The sequence below is a fragment of the Dendrobates tinctorius genome, unplaced genomic scaffold (genome assembly GCF_039654945.1).
Source record: "Dendrobates tinctorius isolate UK_male_01 unplaced genomic scaffold, ASM3965494v1 ptg000019l, whole genome shotgun sequence".
NCBI lineage: Eukaryota > Metazoa > Chordata > Amphibia > Anura > Dendrobatidae > Dendrobates > Dendrobates tinctorius.
In genome coordinates, this window is record NW_027361687.1 from 63,164,759 (window position 1) to 63,188,456 (window position 23,698).

Below are 23,698 nucleotides of genomic sequence, written 5' to 3' on the forward strand. Positions count from 1 at the left end.
GAACCCGTGGTGAGTGTTGTTGGTATCTGTAAAGTATTGGCAGATAATTGGCAACAATTATGTCCATTCTAGTCCCATAGCATGTGCTGTAAAAGTCTCATCATACTATCACGTTCTGTTATGGTATTGTCCGGCCCTCCCCCACTCTTTTGCAGAGGAAGCGGTGCTGAGCGAGATCTTAGTGCATGTATACAGCATGCATCTTAGTTCCTTTTTTTCTGCTTCTGGTGTAAAACACAAATCATCAAATCTTGGCATTTTTTTTTCATTATTTTTATTTTTTTTAGTAACCGGTATATCTCCACACAGATCTAGTCAATCAACCCACCACCACCGATGTATTGGTATAATGTTCCTTTAAAGCTGAATTTATCTATTGGATGTTGGTGATTATTAAAGCAAATAGACGGTATAAATAGTTTATTACAATTCTGTCCTTGAAGTGATGACCTCCTGTAGGGCCTCATATATCCAACAGGTGGTTCAGAGTTCATCTTTCATTTTCAATCTGGACTTGAATAATCTGGACTTGAATAATGAGACAAGGGCTGTGGTTGCTAAACAGTTGTGGAAAACCTCTTTAAATGGTGGAGACAGTGGTGGTGCAGAGCAGTTGTTGAATTTATGGACCCGTTATCTGAGCATAGTGACTGTTATTGTCCAATATGAGGTCAATTGTGTTTACTTGCAAAATGCTTGTAAAGTTATTCATGGGCCCAGCTGTAATGTTACTGAGAAAGTCCATCCCGTATCTGGTGTAATTTTTGAGACTACCCTGTCTGCCTGTCTACACCGAAAATAATGCTATCATGATAGAAATGTGCATCCAGTCCCCATAGAGTCATATCTTTCCAAGATGGCTGATCAAATTTTTTTTAGAATGTGGTAAAGTTTGGTGGCAAAGACTCAGTGATTCTCGTGACACTGGGCAATATTTGTGCTCTTTTCCTTGATGTATTGTAAAAAAATAAAATGACTTTTGTTACCTCGATGGATAGAAATGACAGGTGAAGGGTTAACCCATCCAGGGTGTTAAATAGACAGGTTTTGTGTTTTTCTAATAGATGTAAGATCGGCGACAGGCGGCAGCTGAGAGGCAGCTGTCCAGTCGTATCTCAACGGCTGCCCAGCCCTGTGCTGGCACGAGCTGTGAAAAGAGGCACTGTGTGAATGGGATGTGTGCTGTGGGTGAAGTTTTCGTTCTTCCCTCCTCCTCTTCTCCCTCCTTGATGATTCCAGAGCTTTTCACTTGAGCCCAAATGGCCCCCAGCATCTGGTAAAATTGCTTTATTATGCATCTGTTCATTGTCATCTCCACAGCTCTAGATCCAGCATAGAGGACGAGGTGACCTTCACAAGGTCATGAAGCCATCTCCCTGGGTATGGGAAGCAGGCTTCAAGGAACGCTTCATTTACTAATGTGACTGTGAAGTCTAGTGTCCGACCAGCAATTGACCTTGTAGGAGGCATTATTCCTAAATTTTCCAGTCACAATTCGCAGGCTTGTCTTGTGTATTCTACAGATGGGAAGTTTTAAGTCGCACCCTAGCCAGGTGGACAGTAAGGCCGGGGTCACACTAACCAACGCAAAATACGGTCAGTATTTTACATGCGTAATACGGATGAATGGCCCCTAAACAGTGCTCCGTATGTCATCCGTAATCAAGGTGTGGTCGTGTATTTTGCGCATGTGAGCATCCGTATGCAATCCGTATGGCGAGATTTTCTCGCCGCCTTGCAAAATGGACAAATAATGGAGCCCTATGCCAGGGTTTCTAACAGAAAGAATAGCTATAGACACATAGAATGCATATATGTATATATATATATATATATATATATATATGTATTCTATGTGTCTATATCTATTCTTTCGTTTCTTTATTAAACCTGTCAGTGTGAGTTTACTGTATGGCGCACTGAATTGCCGGCTTTGCTAAAAGACACCGGTTGCGTATTTCTTGCAAGTCACATGTGTGGTCCGTGTGTAATCCGTATTTTTTGCGCACCCATAGACTTGCATTGGCGTATTACGGCCGTAGTACGCTGACAATCGCAGCATGCTGCAAGTGGCACGGAGCGTAGAATACGGATGAGAAATATACGGCTGGTGCGAGTGACCCCATAGAGAATCATTGGTCCGTGTCTAATGCGTGCTTTTAGCGCCTCTCACTCGGCCGTATTCCTCGCCAGTGTGACCCCGGCCTAAGGGTCATTTACATCTTCTGCATCCCATACAGCCGTCCCGGCAAAAGATGGGACTATACATTGTCATCTGTTACGTGACGGAAATTGTCAGGTATGAGACCAAAAAACATTTCTGGCATGCGACAAATTTACTGCTGTGATTTTGCTGTAAACGACCCCAACTAAATTACAAATCAGTCTCATGGCATAGCATAGAAGTATATGGCAGGTGAGTCTTGCCAAAGTTGCCGTGTAGCCCAAAAATTACAGTGAAAAAAGGTCGACTTTGGGTGTTTTCCTCAATTCCTGTGCCAAAATAATTGCTAAATTAAAAATTTGTCATAACAAAATGTGATGTACCTTGGTGGATATCTTGAAGCAAGTGGCCTTTTTGAGATGTGTATAGATTCATTGGAGTGTTGCCCCGGTGGTCAAATTTTTATGGATATTAGCAATCACAGCAGTCTTTGCTTGGTACAGTATCCATTTCTGAAAAATCTGGGTGTCATCCAATTTTTGTGAGATGAAAACAACATGGCTGCTGTCACCACATCTTCTCGGACACATACAAATGCGCACATTGGCCCTTAGTCGGTCTGTGTTTTTCTTATTAAACGTAACTCCTCATCCAGATATGGAATCGGGTGTTACCCTCATGCCAATCACATCTCCTTGCCTGGCGCGGCAAAAGCAAGGACCTGGCTTCCTACAGCCAATATTTTTTTTTCTTTTCTCTGGCTCGATGAGCAGGAGATGCTGAGGCAGCGAGTCAATCAGAGCCTCTCCTTGTCTGTGCGACTGAAAACATATCACATGGCTGCCAGCCCTGCTCCACTGTGCCGCTCTTTTCCTGGTGTCAGCACGGACACCCCGCTGTGCAGGAGCTGATGCCTCAGTTTACCTAGACATAGGCCATGACTTTGCTTAAAAACAAACACAATTATTCATTTGGACCCCATTACCTAAAAATTAGCCACCCTCCATTAACTATGTCCTTGAGCCTTCCTCTCGGGTTAGGAAAATTTTTTAATTTTCTTACGTTCAAGCTGAGTGACAATCAATATGGCCGAAAGTGAGTGATCAGTTTTCTATGAAGAAGCCTGGGTACTGCAATGGCTCCTCTTACGTAGCCTGTGAGGGACAAAAGGGTTCATTAAAGAAAAGTGTGCCATTCAGGAGTATGGGAAAACTGAGTACAGTTATAATGGCAGCCAATTATTGATATGTAAAAAAAAAAAATTAAATAAAAATAAACGCAATCCTAGAAGTCAGACTATGGACCCTGACTTTTTTGCCTCGTCTGGGCATTCATTAAAAGTCTATATATGATAGAAAAAAAACTCACAAAAACAAAAAATAAACATAAAACAGACAGCTGTGTATTACAAGGAAATTAAAAAGGATTTTATATATCATAATAATACTATAAAATAATATAAAAAAAAAAACCTGTCAGTTGAAAAAATAAATAAAAAGTAATTTATAAACATAAAAAAAATAAATTCTGGATTATCACTACATAAAAAAAGAAATCAAACTCTTCCATAGATGTCTGCATATGAACTGGAGGATTCTTTGACCTGTTGTCTCGCAGAAGCCATTTAGTTTCCTGCCTCCAGGAGGGCCCTTATTAAATATTTAGGCCTCAGATGTGCGTTGGGCCCAACGTGCTTCACGAGTGTCACCGGCAGGTTTGGCGCTTGTTTTGCTTATTTCAAGAAGTAAATGAGTTTCGTACCTCGGGAACCTCAGACCCTCATTGATATTAACCCCGTAGGTTTTGCATCTCTGCCCTGATACATTTTGTGCCCGGGCCCTGAGCCGCAGAGCGGCGTCTAGATCTTTGGTTTATATCAGCTATCTGCAGAAATCTAGGTCACGAGCATAATTTCTCCCCTCTGGGAGGTTGCCAGAATCAGACCTCAATTTTTCTTTGTAGTCTCGGTAGGATTTTCCTTAGATTGTACTTTCTCCTCACAGGAAGCTAATTGAGATGAGCGATGGTGACTGTGATTGAAACACCTGGCGGTAGGAGGCGATATCATTGACCTCCATTTTTCCTTTTTCTGTGCTTTCCTTTACCATTTAGCCCAGTCTGTGGTGACAAACACTAACGTTTTTTATTGGCCCCCTTTGAATCCATCCTTGAGTCCTTTAAGAAAACCTGGTTGCTATAGAAACTATGCTTAACAACCAGCCATTTTTTTACATTAGATTGCCAGGCAATATTTCCATAGCAACCAGAGGGGGACTGTTATAAGGTTTAGGTCACACCCATCTCCCTAAGACACCCGTCCCATTGCGCTAAGTCATGACTTTTTTCAAGTGAGGTAAAAAAATTCTCTAAAACACAAGTGAAACCTTGCTCTAGGCCTGACTTGCGTAGAGGCCGCCATTTTGCCCTGTGAATTTAAGGTAGTCTCTGATTGGTTCCTCTGGGTAAAAAAAAGTGTAAGGCTCAGTATATGAATAACTTCCACATTCAACAAGCCTTGCTAGATGACTAAGGGAATGACACGTATACGATACAGCGAAGACAACATGGCCGCCATTCACGTCATTCTTGTGTAATGTTGTGTTGTGATTTTTTTCTAATACAATGAGTAACAGAATGTTTTTTTTTTCTTCTTTTAAATTCCCTGAAGGAACAATAGATTTTCTCGTAGATATGTGTGGGTACACAGTCGTCATCCCGATGCGTTGCATTTAAGCGTAAAAAAACCCCCATAAATCGCTCGTAAACTAAACAGAGGGGGCGACGCATGACTAAGCCCTCGTCCTTCCTCGTACTGCCGTTATCTAGGACTCAGTCTGTTTTTGAGAGGTGAAGTTTAGAAAGGACAGAATAATTTGCAGAAATCTGTTGGGAGCCCAACACATCGTTTATAAAGGGTTGTCCGGAGGCGAGACGCCTTTTGTCAGCTGGACAAGTGGGGTGATTTTAATGGAGTCTAGTGTCTGTTGGAGTCTGATTTTGGAAAAGTTCGGAGATCACCAATATGGCTGCCATTCAACTTCTCTAAGGAGTAGAAGGACAAACTTGGTTATTCAGGATAGGTAAGTAATGTTATGTGACAACACTGGGAAAGCTGGGTGACAAACTTTATGCTGGATATTAGTTTTCCCCCAGGTTTCCCAGTATCGTCACATATCAGTTGTTACCCAGCTTTCCCAGTGTTGCCACATATCAGCTTCCACCCGACTTACCCAGTGTCGCCACATATCAGATGCCACCCGACTTTTTCAATGTCGTCAAATATCAGTTGTTACCAAGCTTTCCCAGTGACCCCACATATCAGTTGTATCTCAGCTTTCCCAGTGTCACCACATGTTAGTGGTCACCAAGCTCTCCCATTATTGCAACATATTGTCACGTGGCTTTCCCAGTGTCTCTACATATTGGTTGTCATCTGGCTTTCCCAGTGTCAACACATGTTGGTTGTCACCCGGCTTTCCCAGAGTCGCCTCATGGTGGTTGTCACCCGGCTTTCCCAGTGTCGCCTCATGTTGGTTGTCACCCGGTTTTCCCAGTGTCGCCCCATGTTGGTTGTCACCCGACTTTCCCAGTATCTCCAATATTGGTTGTCACTCGGCTTTCCCAGTATCTTCCATATTGGTTATCACTTGGCTTTTCCAGTGTCTCCACATACTGTTTGTCTCTTGGCTTTTCCAGTGTCTCCACATACTGGATGTCACCTGGCTTTCCCAGTGGTTGTCACTTGGCTTTTCCAGTGTCTCCACATACTGGTTATCACTTGGCTTTTTCAGTATCTCTACATACTGGTTATCACTTGGTTTTTTCAGTGTCTCCACATACTGGTGGTCACTTGGCTTTTCCAGTGTCTCCACCACATACTGGTTGTCACTTGGCTTTTCCAGTGTCTCCACATACTGGTTGTCACTTGGCTTTTCCAGTGTCTCCACATACTGGTTGTCGCTTGGCTTTTCCAGTGTCTCCACATACTGGTTGTCACTTGGCTTTTCCAGTGTCTCCACATACTGGTTGTCACTTGGCTTTTTCAGTGTCTCTACATATTGGTTGTCACTTGGCTTTTTCAGTGTCTCTACATACTGGTGGTCACTTGGCTTTTCCAGTGTCTCCACATACTGGTTGTCACTTGGCTTTTCCAGTGTCTCCACATACTGGTTGTCACTTGGCTTTTCCAGTGTCTCCACATACTGGTTGTCACTTGGCTTTTCCAGTGTCTCCACATACTGGTTGTCACTTGGCTTTTCCAGTGTCTCCACATACTGGTTGTCACTTGGCTTTTTCAGTGTCTCTACATATTGGTTGTCACTTGGCTTTTTCAGTGTCTCTACATACTGGTGGTCACTTGGCTTTTCCAGTGTCTCCACATACTGGTAGTCACTTGGCTTTTCCAGTGTCTCCACCACATACTGGTTGTCACTTGGCTTTTCCAGTGTCTCCACATACTGGTTGTCACTTGGCTTTTCCAGTGTCTCAACATACTAGTTGTCACTTGGCTTTTCCAGTGTCTCCACATACTGGTTGTCACTTGGCTTTTCCAGTGTCTCCACATACTGGTGGTCACTTGGCTTTTTCAGTATCTCCACATACTGGTTCTCACTTGGCTTTTCCAGGGTCTCCACATACTGGTGGTCACTTGGCTTTTCCAGTGTCTCCACATACTGGTGGTCACTTGGCTTTTTCAGTGTCTCCACCACATACTGGTTGTCACTTGGCTTTTTCTGTATCTCTACATACTGGTTGTCACTTGGCTTTTTCAGTGTCTCCACATACTGGTTCTCACTTGGCTTTTCCAGGGTCTCCACATACTGGTGGTCACTTGGCTTTTCCAGTGTCTCCACATACTGGTGGTCACTTGGCTTTTCCAGTGTCTCCACATACTGGTGGTCACTTGGCTTTTTCAGTGTCTCCACATACTGATTCTCACTTGGCTTTTCCAGTGTCTCCACATACTGGTTCTCACTTGGCTTTTCCATTGTCTCCACATACTGGTGGTCACTTGGCTTTTTCAGTGTCTCCACATACTGGTTGTCACTTGGCTTTTCCAGTGTCTCCACATACTGGTGGTCACTTGGCTTTTTCAGTGTCTCCACATACTGGTTCTCACTTGGCTTTTCCAGGGTCTCCACATACTGGTGGTCACTTGGCTTTTCCAGTGTCTCCACATACTGGTGGTCACTTGGCTTTTTCAGTGTCTCCACCACATACTGGTTGTCACTTGGCTTTTTCAGTATCTCTACATACTGGTTGTCACTTGGCTTTTTCAGTGTCTCCACATACTGGTTCTCACTTGGCTTTTCCAGGGTCTCCACATACTGGTGGTCACTTGGCTTTTTCAGTGTCTTCACATACTGGTTCTCACTTGGCTTTTCCAGTGTCTCCACATACTGGTTGTCGCCCGACTTTCCCAGTGTCTCCACATATTTTTTGTCGCCCGGCTTTCCAAGTGTTTCCACGTACTGGTTGTTACTTGGCTTTCCCAGTATCTCCACATACTGGTTGTCACTCATCACTAGAATGAACCGTAGATTATCTTTTTGACCTGATGATTTGAGGCATTAATGAAGCATATCAGGAGTGCACGTGGTTTACACTTGTGGTCAGTGGTGATCCCGGCCTTGTCAGCAGGGTGACATGGACCCGACGATATCTACAGAGGAATCTCTTGGCCCGTCATCCGGCATTCCTGCCACCTACACGTCATTGCTCATCAAGCGCTAAAGGTCTCTTTCACGAGACATGAGAGGAACAGGTGAGGCGCTCTGTCGCTGTTACCACTGTTTGCATCTGCTGCCATGGTAACAGCTGCAGATGTCCCTGCGGTGGCCATAATTGGGACAAGCCTTAAAATCCCAGACCCCTGCACAACATGTATTCAGCGTTCAGCTGGGTCAGGGCTTACTTTCTTTCATTTCTAGCCAGTCCACACTCGCTGTTCTCCTGTGAGAAAATTGCTGTTTCGTTACTGAAATCACGAGAAAGCCGCCTCACCAATTAATGACGGTGTCAGCACCTTATTACAAGGACTATTAATTAAATTGTCCAGAGAGGTAACTCGCCACTGGGTCTGTTCTACCTCAGACGTTTTTATTCCACTGTGGTTTGTTGCTCCACCGATATTTTGTTGGGAATCCTTGCATGAAGTCACCCTAAAAGAGGGGTAGGGCGATGACAGACATTTTTGTAAGGGTAATCAAAAAATTCAGTTTGTACTCAGTGATGAACCAACAACACTGAGGGGCATAATTGCTCAGGCAGAGAGAATCATTTGAAACCCCTCCTTTTATTGCTCCATTTTCACATTTTGTAGATCGCCAACAATGCGGATTATGAAAAACAGTGATGGAGCCGATCGATGGTTTTAGATTTTTTGATGGCTACAATTGGCACTATTGTTGCTATGAAAAATACAGCAGTAAGCATAAGGAAATCCTACATCACTGGTCCCCCAAAATGCACGGCTACTAGGAGGCACTTAAGACCTACCTCACAGAGACTACATAGGGGCACAGCAATATCATATAGGTAAATATTTAGGGAGCAAAATTTGGTGGAGACCAGAAGCTTCAATCTCTTCTGCCATTTGTAATTTTAACAGTTTTTTTCTAAAGTCTATTGGTTTGTTTACTCACCCGTCCTATTCATTTCTACTGTGAAACCACTCTGACGCTCATATTTTCAGTTGTTTGTTTGAGCGATTTTTTTTTTTTCTCCCCCGCTTTAGGTTTTGAAAAAGAAAGCGCAGGTCACTTCGTTGAAGCTCTGTTGATGGACAGTGCTCAAATCTTGCCACTATCTAATCAAATGGCTGCAAATAACGCCTGACAAATGTCAAAATTGCTTCAGGAAACAGAAAATTTCTCCAAAAACTCCCCACAGAAGGAAGCTTTTCATAAAGCAGTTTCCACTAGAAAACTAGTCGTATTTGGCCACCTAAAAAAAACAAAAAAAACAAAGGGTATGTGCACACTGACTTTTTGGAGCAGAAACTCCGCTGAAACTCCCAAGTTTTTGAGGAGGATCTGGGGAGTTTTGTTTTTCTGTTCCAACATGATTTTTTTAGCCAGTAAAATCCACATGTAAAATCTGCTTTTAAACAAGATATGATTTTTGGTGTGCTTTTGTGAAGACATATTTTTTATGCTGTCATGATGAGTTTGTTTTTCCCATTTCAATATGCGATGTGTTCAATGAACACATCTGAAATCACCTCTCGTACAACAGGGGGCGGGGCTTTGGGCAGAGCTGGCTTTCCACTCCGTCCAAAGCGCAGGCAATGAGTATAAAGCCAAACCAGAAACTCCATTTGCAGACACATGTTTCAGGGTTATTCCCACCTCATCAGTGCAAAGTAGAAGTGGTTGGTGGGGTTAGATGCCTCTCACAGGGGTTTAAGTGCTATATACTTACATTGTAGTCTGGCATTAAACATTTCAATGTGTTTATATTATTTTTTTTTTTTTTTTACTAATAATGATAATCCTAGGGGCTTGTAGAGGGTTAACATGCTGGGGTGGGTTCCCCAGAGGTTTGCTGCTCATTCCAGCTGTCTTGCCTCTGCCTTTCCCACCTCTCAGAGCATCAAGGAGTCCAAGACCTTGGAGCTGTTGCATGGTGATAGTCGCCATGGAGACGGGTTCACTGTATCCATGTGCTGAGCATGTCGGTATCACTTTGTGTCTGGCTCTAAGTGAAGCACGATAGCAGGAGAATGGGGGGATGACAGGAAATGCGCGCAGCCACCGCTGACAGCCGCAACATTATTTGTGTCATTAATCTGTGCAATATAGGAGGTGAGGTGTCCACCTGACATAATGGAAGGGCCATATACGTGCACATGTGGCCACCATGGCATCTGTTTTATAACCCTATATATAATGTTTGGGGGTGTTCATGGCAACACATCAGACTCCAGCTATTGGCTGATAATGAAATGAAAGTAAAGGCGTGATTGGCTGTCTATGGCACTTCATATTTCCAATCGGCCACTGGTCCTTTTGGCCTCTGTCGTGCCACTGTTGCATAGAGTCTGGCGTAGTATCCTCCACCACGGACATACATTTTATCCTCCCGCCAGAAGAAATTGGCGCTGATAGGCCTAGTGGACCTTTTATCACATGTATCTTCCAACAAGTTGTCTATGTGTACTACACTGAGAGATGCCAAAACCATACTTCTGTGACTTTTGTCGGGTAAAGGGGGTCGTATGGAAGCACTTGATGCATATACCAGGCCCAAATGGCATGAAAGAGCTAATGTGGGTCAAGGATATACTGGGCCCTCTGGGTTGGGGGATATGCAGGGCACTCCGGGTCAGGGATATACCAGGCACTCCGGGTCAGGGATATACCAGGCACTCCGGGTCAGGGATATACCAGGCACTCCGGGTCAGGGATATACCAGGCACTCCGGGTCAGGGATATACCAGGCACTCCGCTTCAGGGATATACCAGGCACTCCGCTTCAGGGATATACCATGCACTCCGGGTCAGGGATATACCAGGCACTCCGGGTCAGGGATATACCAGGCACTCCGGGTCAGGGATATACCAGGCACTCCGGGTCAGGGATATACCAGGCACTCCGGGTCAGGGATATACCAGGCACTCCGGGTCAGGGATATACCAGGCACTCCGGGTCAGGGATATACCAGGCACTCCGGGTCAGGGATATACCAGGCACTCCGGGTCAGGGATATACCAGGCACTCCGGGTCAGGGATATACCAGGCACTCCGGGTCAGGGATATACCAGGCACTCCGGGTCAGGGATATACCAGGCACTCCGGGTCAGGGATATACCAGGCACTCCGGGTCAGGGATATACCAGGCACTCCGGGTCAGGGATATACCAGGCACTCCGGGTCAGGGATATACCAGGCACTCCGGGTCAGGGATATACCAGGCACTCCGGGTCAGGGATATACCAGGCACTCCGGGTCAGGGATATACCAGGCACTCCGGGTCAGGGATATACCAGGCACTCCGGGTCAGGGATATACCAGGCACTTCGGGTCAGGGATATACCAGGCACTCCGCTTCAGGGATATACCAGGCACTCCGGGTCAGGGATATACCAGGCACTCCGGGTCAGGGATATACCAGGCACTCTGGGTCAGGGATATACCAGGCACTCCGGGTCAGGGATATACCAGGCACTCCGGGTCAGGGATATACCAGGCACTCCGGGTCAGGGATATACCAGGCACTCCGCTTCAGGGATATACCAGGCACTCCGGGTCAGGGATATACCAGGCGCATATTTATGGTACATTTTTTTATGGACATGTTTTCGATGGAAGCGCGCTTGGCATCCGCATGTCAATATTACTCTGGGCACAAGCACACATGAAGTTTTAGTTTTTTTGGCCGGAATTTATAAGCATTTTCTGACTGGACTAATGGGGGAGGGGACACTCATAAATGAGGACCTGAAAAGTTGCACTGTGCTGCACTGTGATGTGGAAGTTGTACTGTGCATCTGACATTATGGCGGTGCCTCCTGTTGAAAGCAGAGGAATTTGGGAATCCATGACACTTAATGGTGGCTGCTTCACTTTCAATTATAAGTGTTTCCACACTGAAATATTGGGAAGTATGAGAGCTGCGGGCTTCCTATGGTCCTGGGGTTCGTGGGGGGGAGGGGACTATCATGGCTCAGTATACACAACACAAAAGAAGTCAGCAGAAGACTCGATATCCTTAGGCTTCCAGCACTTGATTGGGTTGACAAGAACCTGGAACGTGGCGCGCTTCCTGCCTGGGGTCAATAACAGGAGAGCTCGTTCCACCACGCAGGCTGCCAGTCTTTCACATGGCATACGTGCTGCCAAGGTGAGCCGCAGTGTTCTGCGAAGTGAGCCACTGCACTGAAAGGCATCACTGCCTGCAAACAAATATATACTGTTTGTTTGTTTTTTGTTTTTTTTTAAATTATTATGATTGGTTTTTTTGTCATTTTATTATATAGTCTACATTTCTATGACTTTCGGGCTGGTAGAATCCGCGCTGAGGCTTGATTCTATATATATTATGTTCGTAAAAATGGCCACTAAACGGCATCACAACCTGCAAACCTGCTGTCAGTAAAAAGGCATCCTTAGCGTGTTATGGTAGAAGATATATATAATTGTGGACAATTTATCACAACTACAAAACTCATTTTGCCAGATGGCAGTGGTAATACTACTTTAATTCAGCATCTAGAATAGGAGAAGGTTATATCTGCATATACCGTATTTTATTTGTATTATTTTTATACATTTTATTAGTTTATTATATATATTTTTTGGACTTTTTTTTTTACTACTTTTTATCAAACATTATTTGTATTTTATACTTTGTATAATTTGTTTTTGTACTGTTATAAAAGATTGTAGTTTTTTTTCTATATTTTCCATAATTTCCACATTTATTTTTTAACTTTTTTTTTTACTTGTCCGTTTCCTTTTTTTTAACAGTAGATAGTGACTACTAGAATAAAAAAAATGTGCTTTAGATCCACTAAAAGGCATCACTAAATGACGTCTTTGCCCCTAATTTTAGCAGTTGAGTGTTTTTTTCGTGTGCTGTTATTCTGTGACTACTCTCATCAGCGCTACGATTCTCTCAGTAGCTCCACATTAAGGGGTGGGAATAATTCATGTCTCATTTGGCGTTGGCACTTTTTGGGACGCCGGCTCCTCGGTGGGAACATGGTGTGCTGGTGAGAGATGAAACGGAACAAGTTTAATAACTGGATTCCAGCTCCGTGCTCGGCGGCTCCCGTCCTCCGCTCGCCACGACAGGCCTTTCATTTTTGCTGCTGTTTGAAGTGGCCTGTAGTGTTTTCATGGTCTCTTTTAGAACTGAGGCGTAATCTGTAATAAGCTGACCTTTGAAGTGGGAAGTGTATTGGCAGAGGAGGTGGGCTCAGGTGCCGCTGACTACATGAGCATTACAGGGTGGGTGCATGGAGGTGTCAGGATGATAAGGGGGTAAAACATAGGGAGAACAATTACTTCTGCTGGGACCCTCTTATATTTTCTCTACCATATGGTTCGGTCCATTGAAAAATGTGATGCCTTTAATTTTACATATGACTGCTGGTAAAATTACTACTATTTGATTTCTTTTTAATTTTTTTAAATTCTTAATATAACCCCAATTTTTTAAAAATATTTATAATTATTCCAGCGCAAAAGAGTCACTGACACACTCAGCTCTGCTACATCTGCATATACAGTGTATAGGACCCCATAGTAATTGTTTATTATGGGGAGAATGTATATAATCTGCCTGGTAATGATATCATGGAGTATATAGATGCCCCCCACCCCATTCCCATTAGTAGCTGTGCAGCAGCAGAGCATTATGGGACATTCCCAGAGGCTTCAGACCATTTTATGCAGATTAGTACATGTTAATGAGGTGCCCAAGGCCTGGTTCCTGGGGAGGTGAGAAGACAGGAGGAAGTAGTTTGTCTCCTCCATATTTCTCTATAGTGTGATGAGAGGTGCAATGTTAACCCCTCAGTCACTTCACGATCTTCCCTCCTTATGTTCTTGTGCAAAAAAAAAAGAAAAGGGCTACATGGGCGACAGGTTATGTGATGCAAATTTTTTTTTAAACCATTTTGGTTGGGTTAGGGTTCTTCCTCTTAAGCACTGAGCCAATGAAAAATCTGCAATGCGTTGTAATAATTAGGAGATCTCCCCTCACACCTCCCCATATTTTTTCTCATTACTTTATTGCATAAATCGTTGATAAATTTCAGATGTGCCTTGGTAGTCATCAGTGCTCTTACCCACTGAGCCAGTGCCGTATTTCTATGCCTTTACATTTTTTTTTCAAAAAAAGTCATAACTCTTGCCCGAATAGGCGCTTACTATTGTTTCCTTCATGTATAATTTCTCAGATACAGCACTGGGATAAACGGTTTTTGTAACCTTTGTAATGATGTAATGACTTACCTTTCTTTTTCATTTTTTGGTTTCTTCTCCTTATCTCTGTGAAAGGAGGGACTGTAATGTTATTAAAACCCATGTTTTACTTCACTGCATTATTGGATCAATATTAATAAGTGTTGTATTCACTTAACTTTTTAGTCTTATGTGCTCTTACCCACTGAGTCGTTTTTTTTTTTTTTTCTATCTACAGTTCTAAATCATCCTTTAGTTTTTTTTTTTTTAAATTAAACCCTCGACCCCAGAGGAGTTTTCCAATCGATCATAACTCACCTCCTTCGTCTGGAAGATAAAGCAGAGGTATAATCTGTTTTACCCACTGAGTCAAACTCTGCAGATCCTAGTATCACTTTTAAGCTTTAATTAACATCCTTACCTCCCTGACTTTTTGGAGACATGTTGGAATGAGGCGCGCTCATGGCTGCCACTCGTATCCTCCGTCGGGTCCAGACCGGAATGCGGTGACCGCACTTATCGTGTCATTTGCGCATGTAGAGCTCACAGTGGAAATTGACAGACGGGCGACCTTGTAATTGGCGTGATCTGAAAGACTGGACCCTTCTAAGTGGCGTACGGAAATCAGCCGGGAGTATAGGGAGCTCAGTGGGGCTCCGATCATTGCCACTAGTCTCATTTCAGGAGGAGCTGGTGGCTTTTTTTGTGTTTTGTACTCCATCTCCATCCCCCAGCCTCATATATTCCATCGCTTTTAAGAGGAACATTCATCTGCAAGAAATGTCACTTGTTACAAACATTGACATTCGTTGCCACTGCCTTTTTAACTTTAGTGTCTTTGGATCTCTTTTTTCTAGTGTCTCCCGTTCTATGTTCCACTATTGTACTTCCCATAGCAACAAGAATTTAAAATCTGCTTCCTTAGTAGCCGTTGCTGAGGGTGGAGGGCCATAGCAACAGAGCTGGTAGTCATAAACAGTGGGACCTGACCAGGAGATAAATATAGACAGTGACTTAGCATCAGGGCTTAGTCTTTGATGGGTGTCCTATTAGCCGAGGTGTCAGTCTGTCTCCGCTGCGCCTGGTGACGGACCTCGGTATTTAACAAAACTGATGTCACATCCTCATCCTGTCTGAGGAGAGGAATTTTCCACCTTGTAGAAAAATCAGGGCTTAGATCTCAGACGTCTTCCTGGCTGCTGTCTTTCCTCTTGTGTTCGGCACACATGCTGGCGGCATTGATGCCCGGCATGCTCTGCTCTGGGGATGTTGGTGGGGAAAAATAGTGTAAAGTGGCACAAGAGGTCACCGTCATCCTATAACTTTTATCCTCATTTTGGTTGCATTCCAAGAATTTATACTTTTCTCCATCAGTGTATTGATTTGGGCCAATCAGAGGCAAGAACATTAAGCCCCACCCACATGACCACTGACAGGTCTACTGAATGGTAATGTGACTTATTTCCGCAAGAAAGGAAAGTCCAAGATGGATGGGGCTTAACGCTCTGCTGTTCGAGCCATTCGTTAGAGCCGTGAGAGGTCATGTGACTGATTTCTGTGATATACAGGAAATCCAGCAGAAATGGCTTCACTGATGGTGTAGGCTCCTGATTGGATGGAGGCCATTTGCAGGTGTCACCGACCATAGCAGTTTCTTGACATTTTTCAGACCCACCTGCTTGACGATTGGAAGGACCCATCTCTGATCTCTCTCTGAATCCGCATAGAATCCAGCAGAATGGTGAGTGCAGCTCTGGAGTATAATACAGGATGTAACTAAGGATCAGTACAGGATCAGTAATGTATGTACACAGTGACTACACCAGCAGAATAATGAGTGCAGCTCTGGAGTATAATACAGGATGTAACTCAGGATCAGTAATGTAATGTATGTACACAGTGACTGCACCAGCAGAATAGTGAGTGCAGCTCTGGAGTATAATATACGATGTAACTCAGGATCAGTACAGCATCAGTAATGTGATGTATGTACACAGTGACTGCACCAGCAGAATAGTGAGCGCAGCTCTGGAGTATAATACAGGATGTAACTCAGGATCAGTAATGTAATGTATGTACACAGTGACTGCACCAGCAGAATAGTGAGTGCTGCTCTGGTGTATAATACAGGATGCAACTCAGGATCAGTAATGTAATGTATGTACACAATGACTGCACCAGCAGAATAGTGAGTGCAGCTCTGGAGTATAATACAGGATGTAACTCAGAATCAGTAATGTAATGTATGTACACAGTGACTGCACCAGCAGAATAGTGAGTGCAGCTCTGGAGTATAATATACGATGTAACTCAGGATCAGTACAGCATCAGTAATGTAATGTATGTACACAGTGACTGCACCAGCAGAATAGTGAGCGCAGCTCTGGAGTATAATACAGGATGTAACTCAGGATCAGTAATGTAATGTATGTACACAGTGACTGCACCAGCAGAATAGTGCGTGCAGCTCTGGAGTATAATACAGGATGCAACTCAGGATCAGTAATGTAATGAATGTACACAGTGACTGCACCAGCAGAATAGTGAGTGCAGCTCTGGAGTATAATACAGGATGTAACTCAGGATCAGTAATGTATGTACACAGTGACTGCACCAGCAGAATAGTGAGTGCAGCTCTGGGGTATAATACAGGATGTAACTCAGGATCAGTAATGTAATGTATGTACACAGTGACTGCACCAGCAGAATAGTGAGTGCAGCTCTGGAGTATAATACAGGATGTAACTCAGGATTAGTACAGGATCAGTAATGTAATGTATATACAGAGTGACTGCACCAGCAGAATAGTGAGTGCAGCTCTGGAGTATAATACAGGATGTAACTCAGGATCAGTAATGTATGTATACAGTGACTGCACCAGCAGAATAGTGAGTGCAGCTCTGGGGTATAATACAGGATGTAACTCAGGATCAGTAATGTAATGTATGTACACAGTCACTGCACCAGCAGAATAGTGAGTGCAGCTGTGAAATATACAGTAATACAGGATTTTAACTCTGGATAATTTTAAGATTAGTGATGTGTTTGTAAAGTGATTGTCAGTTCAAGAATCTGTTTATTATTTTTGCCACGCTTGGTCCCAAATGTAGACCCTGACTGTTGACATCTTTTTGTCTACCAAAGTAATGGGCATCCCAGAATGGTTATTGCTATATGGCTCCTATATTTCTGTATGCTGCAGATATATGGAGAGCCATGGTATTCAGTGATTTATGCATGTCGTCTCTGTTATCATCGGTACATTGTGGGAGATGTAGCTCGGGTGACACTCGCAGTGCCATGATAATGATTGTATGTCATCCACCAGATAAGAAGGAGCAGGTCCATCTACTGATTATTTGTGATGGCCATTAGCAGGGTTATGCTGGATATTACTCTCACGTCATAGGTCAGGGGGTGCACAACATTTTTTTGGTCCAAGGGCCACATTGCCGTACTGAACCAATCATAAGGACCACAATTTTTTTTAAAGAGGTACTTGCATAAATACATCACAAGAACCACCAATAGTACATTAATACGTCACCAGAGCCACATTTTTAGTATTTGAGAAGGATTTGGAGAGTTTCTGCTAACTTAAGAGTTTTTTGGAGCCGAAATTTTCCAAAGCCTCCTTATAATCTCAAATCTTTTAGTTTTAAATCAAAGTCTTAGCGTCGCCATGAAACACGTTATGGATTGCTACAGGTGTACATGATCAAAATCACTGTTAGCACTTGAGTGTAGCACCAGAATCACCATCAGTACATGAATGCAGCATAAAATCTACAATTGGTGCATGAATGTAGCATCAGAACCACCGTCAATGCATGAATTCAGCACCAGAAATAGTCAGTACATACAGTTGTGGCCAAAAGTATTGACACCCCTGCAATTTTGTCAGATAATACTCAGTTTCTTCCTGAAAATGATTGCAAACACAAATTCTTTGGTATTATTATCTTCATTTAATTTGTCTTAAATGAAAAAACACAAAAGAGAATGAAGCAAAAAGCAAAACATTGATCATTTCACACAAAACTCCAAAAATGGGCCAGACAAAAGTATTGGCACCCTCAGCCTAATACTTTTTTGCACAACCTTTAGCCAAAATAACTGCGACCAACCGCTTCCGGTGACCATCAATGAGTTTCTTACAATGCTCTGCTGGAGTTTTAGACCCTTCTTCTTTGGCAACCTGCTCCAGGTCCCTGATATTAGAAGGGTGCCTTCTCCAAACTGCCATTTTTAGATCTCTCCACAGGTGTTCTATGGGATTCAGGTCTGGACTCATTGCTGACCACCTTAGAAGTCTCCAGTGCTTTCTCTCAAACCATTTTCTAGTGCTTTTTGAAGTGTGTTTTGGGTCATTGTCCTGCTGGAAGACCCATGACCTCTGAGGGAGACCCAGCTTTCTCACACTGGGCCCTACATTATGCTGCAAAATTTGTTGGTAGTCTTCAGACTTCATAATGCCATGCACACGGTCAAGCAGTCCAGTGCGAGAGGCAGCAAAGCAACCCCAAAACATCAGGGAACCTCCGCCATGTTTGACTGTAGGGACCGTTTTTTTTTCTCCTGTAAACTCTATGTTGATGCCTTTGCCCAAAAAGCTCTACTTTTGTCTCATCCGACCAGAGAACATTCTTGCAAAACGTTTTTGGCTTTTTCAGGTAAGTTTTGGCAAACTCCAGCCTGGCTTTTTTATGTCTCGGGGTAAGAAGTGGGGTCGTCCTGGGTCTCCTACCATACAGTCCCTTTTCATTCAGACGCCGACGGATAGTACGGGTTGACACTGTTGTACCCTCGGACTGCAGGGCAGCTTGAACTTGTTTGGATGTTAGTCGAGGTTCTTTAGCCAACATCAGCACAATCTTGCGTTGAAATCTCTTGTCAATTTTTCTTTTCCGTCCACATCTAGGGAGGTTAGCCACAGTGCCATGGGCTTTAAACTTCTTGATGACACTGTGCACGTAGACACAGGAACATTCAGGTCTTTGGAGATGGACTTGTAGCCTTGAGATTGCTCATGCTTCCTCACAATTTGGTTTCTCAAGTCCTCAGACAGTTCTTTGGTCTTCTTTCTTTTCTCCATGCTCAATGTGGTACACACAAGGACACAGGACAGAGGTTGAGTTAACTTTAACCCCTTAATGACAGCCAATACGTCTTTTTACTGACCTGAGATATAAGAGAATCTCATCCCCATACAGGTGACAATCCAGCAGCTTTCGGCTGTCCACTATAGCTGACAACTTGCTGTATCACAAACGATCAGTGTTAGCACCGTCTATATCTGTTTAATCCCTTAATCCCGCGTTACACACTGCGATATCGCTAGCAATATCGCTGTAAAGTCACTGATTTTGTGATGTTGCAGCGATATTGCTAGCGATATCACTGCATGTGATACTTACCTCCGACCGGCTCCCCCGCTGGTTATCGCTGATCGCGCGAGAAGCTCCTGGACCATTCCTCGTCAGCCACTTCTTGCTGGGCTTCCTGTGGCGCCGACGAGCGACGCGTGGAGCCGGGCGGGAGGACGCAGGATCGCCGCGTCTGACAGGTAAGTAGCGATCCCCGTCCCCAGCGATGTCGCTAGTGAGATCTGCCTATGCGGCAGCTCACTAGCGACCACCTAGCGATGCACCAGCGATCCTGACCGCGTCATATCGCTGGTTGGGATCGCTGGTGCATCGCTACGTGTAACGGTACCCTTTGTTGCTGTTGTCAAAAGTGACTACATCGGAAAAATGGTTAAAAGATTGTGGGGGCTTCCGCATTAATCTAATTGACACACCGAGATGATGATTGTGTGGTCCTGATGTTTGCCATAGCAGTTCATGGCCAAATAGCGGCCTTAGAGTCTCCCGGCTATAGCGGTCAGTTCAGAAGTTAGCAACATTTATGTGGTAAATAAACATTTTTTCATTCCTGCTATACCACTTTGCATTAATTCCTGAAAATCACCTGAAGGGTTAATAAACTACCTGTCAGAAGTTTTCAATATGTCAGGGGCCGCTGTTTTTCAAATGGTTTCACTTTTTGGGTGTTTCCAATGCATAGCACCCCCAAAGTCACTTCAAACCTGGATAGGTCCTTCAAAAAATAAATTTTGTAACTTTCCTTGAAAAAATGAAAAATTACTGCTACATTTTTAAACCTCCTAAAAGCCTAACAAAATAAATTAGCGTTTTAAAAATGGTGCTGATGTAAGGCAGACATGTGGGAAATGTTGTTTATTAATGTTTGTGTGTGGTGTGACTATCTGGATTAAAGGGATAATCATTCAAAGTTTGAAAATTGAAATTTTTTTACATTTTTGTCAAGTTTCTGTTATTTTTTTATAAATAAACACAAAACATATCAACCTAAATTTACCACTATCATAAATTATAATGTGCCACGAAAAAACAGTCTCAAAATCAATGGGATTTGTTGAAGCATTCCAGAGTTATCACCACATAAAGTGATATTGGTCAGAATTTTAAAAATTGGCTCCGTCACTAAGGGGTTAATCCATGTCAAATGGCTGCAAGTGTGATTTAGTTATTGCCAACACCTGTTAGGTGCCACAGGTAAGTTACAGGTGCTGTTAATTACACAAATTAGAGAAGCATCACATGATTTTTCGAACAGTGCCAATACTTTTGTCCACCCTCTTTTTTATGTTTGGTGTGGAATTATATCCAATTTGGCTTTAGGACAATTCTTTTTCTGTTTTTTTCATTTAAGACAAATTAAATGAAGATAATAATACCAAAGAATTTGTGTTTGCAATCATTTTCAGGAAGAAACTGAGTATTATCTGACAGAATTGCAGGGGTGTCAATACTTTTGGCCACAACTGTAAGGCTATGGGCCCACGTAGCATTTTAAAACGCACACTAAAAACCGGACTCCTTCCCAGATCGCGCGATTCTGTTCGCGATTTTCTCAAGCACTTTCCAAGCGATTTGAAGCATCGCTTGGAAAGTGATTGACAGGTTGGTCACACTCATCAAACATAGTGTATGCAGCATCAATAGTAAAAGATAAAATGTTAAAAATGATAAAAAAAATAAAAAATCGGGGTATATTTACCTTCCGACGTCCCGCGCTGCCATCCCGGGCCACAGCGTTCCCAGCGATGCCTTGCGAGACCTGTGATGACGTTGGTCTCGCGTTACTATAGCGATCTCGCGAGACTACGTCATCACAGGACCTTGCCGCAAGGTATTACTGGGAACGCTTAGGCCGGGAATGCAGCGCGGGACGTCGGAAGGTAAATATACCCCGATTTTTTATTTTTTATAGGGGTATGGTACCCAGGGCCTGGAGGACAGTCTCCTCTCCTCCACACCGTGGGTACCAACCGCACATGAGACGCTTAACTTCCCGCATGGTGGGCATAGCCACATGCGGGAAGTAAGCCATTCTCATGCATTCCTATGGGTGCGGAATCGCGGCAATTCTTTGCGATTCCGCACAAAAGAATGAGCATGCTGCGATTTTTTCCGCGATGCGATTCCGCCGCGGAAAAAAGCGCAGCATTAGCACATGTGCGGAATGCCATAGGAATGCATGGGGGGGCGTTCTGTACACGATTTTTAAACGTTTTCGTGCCGAAAATCGCGGCAAAAATGCTTAAAAATCGCATCGTGGGCACACAGCCTAAATGCAGCACCAAAAACACCTTCAGTACATAAATGCAGCAGCAGAACCACTGTTAGATCTTGAATGCAGCAACCCCTAACCCCCCACTCTGCTTTTTCCCAAAATCTCATACTTACATTGCCCCTCTCTATAATACCAGCACACACACTGCCCCTCTTCAAAATACTCCACCATACTGCCCTTCTAGAAAATACCATCTCACACATTGCCCTTCTCCAAACTATCCCCCACTCTGCCCATCTATATATTTCTCTGACACTGCCCCTCTTTATAATATCTCCCGAACACAACCCCTCTCCATAATGTTCCCCCACATACTACCTCTTTCCATATCTCCCCCAAAAGACACCTTTCCAAATCCCCCAACCCCATTGCCCCTCGTTTTACTATGCCCCCTTTCATAATCCCCCCTATTTGCCCCATACTGTCCCCTTAATGTCACAAATTGCTACATTATGAGCCCTCATAGTAAGACTACCCTTTCCTCCACCAGCCCCTCATCTAAAATGACATGACACATAATATTCGACTCCTTCATGATGCTCTTACCAGTGCCCGACGTCTCCTCTGGCTGTGAGGTCCCGGCGTCAGCAGCGTGCTGACCTTATCACGCTTCTGCACATTGGGGCGGGGACTGATGAGTTCTTTCTCTGCCCCTGTCCCGATTCGGCAGTGTTCGAATGTATTCGTGTCTGAAAGATGCAAATACTTTTCAGTATGGGAAGAAGGAGCGGTGTCTCCATGACTGCTCCGCTGGCCGCATCACATAGTTTGGCCGCCCATATCTTGTGCATTCCTGTCATAGGGGAAGATTTGATCTCATGGTTATCCCTGGTTACACACACATTTATGTAGCTGAATCAAAGTGAAGATGTGGATGTGAGGCTGGACATACTTACGACCTTAGAAGCTGCCAGTAGAACTGCTATAACAGAAACAACCCTTCTAGAGTAAAATAATTTTTCTGAATTTTTGACTAACCCTCTAAATGGGTTGTTTCAACAACTTTTTTGTAGGGTACCCCCATCAGTCAGGAAATTGCGCATTCCGTATGAAGGAGTTGCTCTGCGTTTGCGTAACCAGCTCTCCATTCACTGCCTATGCGCATGCGCACCACCGCTCCATTCACACTGGTGAGTGGGATGGACTCTTTTTTTTTTTTTTTTTTCCCCGGACCTATCTGCAAATGTAAACTTGTTTGAGAAATTCTCGTTGACCACAACTATTTGAACTATCACCCCCATTGGGGGAAAATTGTTCATCTACAGCCCAAAGGGTGGACTTGGCCCCATATCTTTGCCCCTAGGATCTCTAGACATTCGTGATCTTGTCACTAGAGTACAGGAGGATGACAGTCGATGGGAGGGGTTCCTACATGCCATCACTTAGGTATAAGATGGCCCATACAGAGGGGGAAAAAAAGCCCCTTTTCTCAATTAGTGGGCCGCCTTGTATTCATCTGTTATTAGGAATTGTGGTGTGTGTTAAGACAAAGTGTCTCACATAACATTTACCGGCTCAGGGTGGAAGTGAAAGAAGCTCTTTTTTTTGGCCTTTATAACTTGGGCCCTGTGGTCTCCGCTCGGTCAAGATCCTGGGTTAGTTTAATAAAGACGGCGTACAACTCCGGCCCAGCCACGAAGTCAAACCTTACCCCCCCCCCCCCCCAGGTAATAAACTGCCCATAGTCAGGCTGCAGGGCTCCAGAATTTCCTCACGACAGTATTAAAATATCTGGAAAATAAACATTCAGGTTTCTGGAACCTTATAAAACACATAAGAAAGGGGGGAGTCATTCTAGGGGAGAGACGGGTCTCCTCCTGTGCTGGACTGCACCCTGGCAAAGACCAGTCTACGTCGAGGGTCAGGTAGTAAATCTCCGCGCCCCTGGAATGTTTGCTGTCATCACGGTCTCATTTTTTTAGTATTTAGTCTTAACTTTATTATATACTTGTTTGTGTTTTAGAT

General features: G+C 43.9%; 1 protein-coding gene across 9 annotated transcripts in view; it reads left to right on the forward strand.

Annotated features, from left to right (window-relative positions):
- The window catches only part of MEF2D (myocyte enhancer factor 2D), a 176,922-nt gene that overhangs the window by 90,802 nt on the left and 62,422 nt on the right, over positions 1–23,698 (forward strand). The window contains exon 3 of one of the 9 annotated variants that reach the window (XM_073567138.1): positions 15,744–15,815. The exons of the other annotated variants lie outside the window; for them this stretch is intronic. The gene's annotated coding sequence lies outside the window, so the exon portion shown is untranslated. The remainder of the gene's footprint in view (positions 1–15,743; positions 15,816–23,698) is intronic. 9 annotated transcript variants of the gene reach the window in all.